At 54.6% G+C, this 355-nt stretch overlaps 1 protein-coding gene across 2 annotated transcripts in view; it reads left to right on the plus strand.

Annotated features, from left to right (window-relative positions):
• Positions 1-355, plus strand: part of INADL (InaD-like (Drosophila)) — a 282,818-nt gene that overhangs the window by 172,706 nt on the left and 109,757 nt on the right. The window lies entirely within an intron of this gene.

Genomic DNA, 355 nt, shown 5'->3' on the forward strand with positions numbered 1-355 from the left:
CTACTATGTATCCTCGTCTATAAAAATGGAGGACCACAGCTAAAAAGCAGGCATATCCATAAATGTGAAACAGCTCAAGTCTTTATATACTTTACTAGAGGCCCAGTGCATGAAATTTGTGCGGGGGAGCAGGGGGTTCTCCTCAGCCCAACCTGTACATTCTCCAATCCGAGTCTCCTGGGGATTGGGCCTAAACCAGCAGTCAGACATCCCTCTCACAATCCAGGACTGCTGGCTCCTAACTGCTCACCTGCCTGCCAGCCTGATCTCACCCCCAACTGCCCTCCCCTCCCAGCCTGGTTGCCCCCAACTGCCCTACCCTGCCGGCCTGATCTCGCCCCCAACTGCCATCCCC

This window comes from Myotis davidii, unplaced genomic scaffold (genome assembly GCF_000327345.1).
Source record: "Myotis davidii unplaced genomic scaffold, ASM32734v1 scaffold205, whole genome shotgun sequence".
Lineage (NCBI taxonomy): Eukaryota > Metazoa > Chordata > Mammalia > Chiroptera > Vespertilionidae > Myotis > Myotis davidii.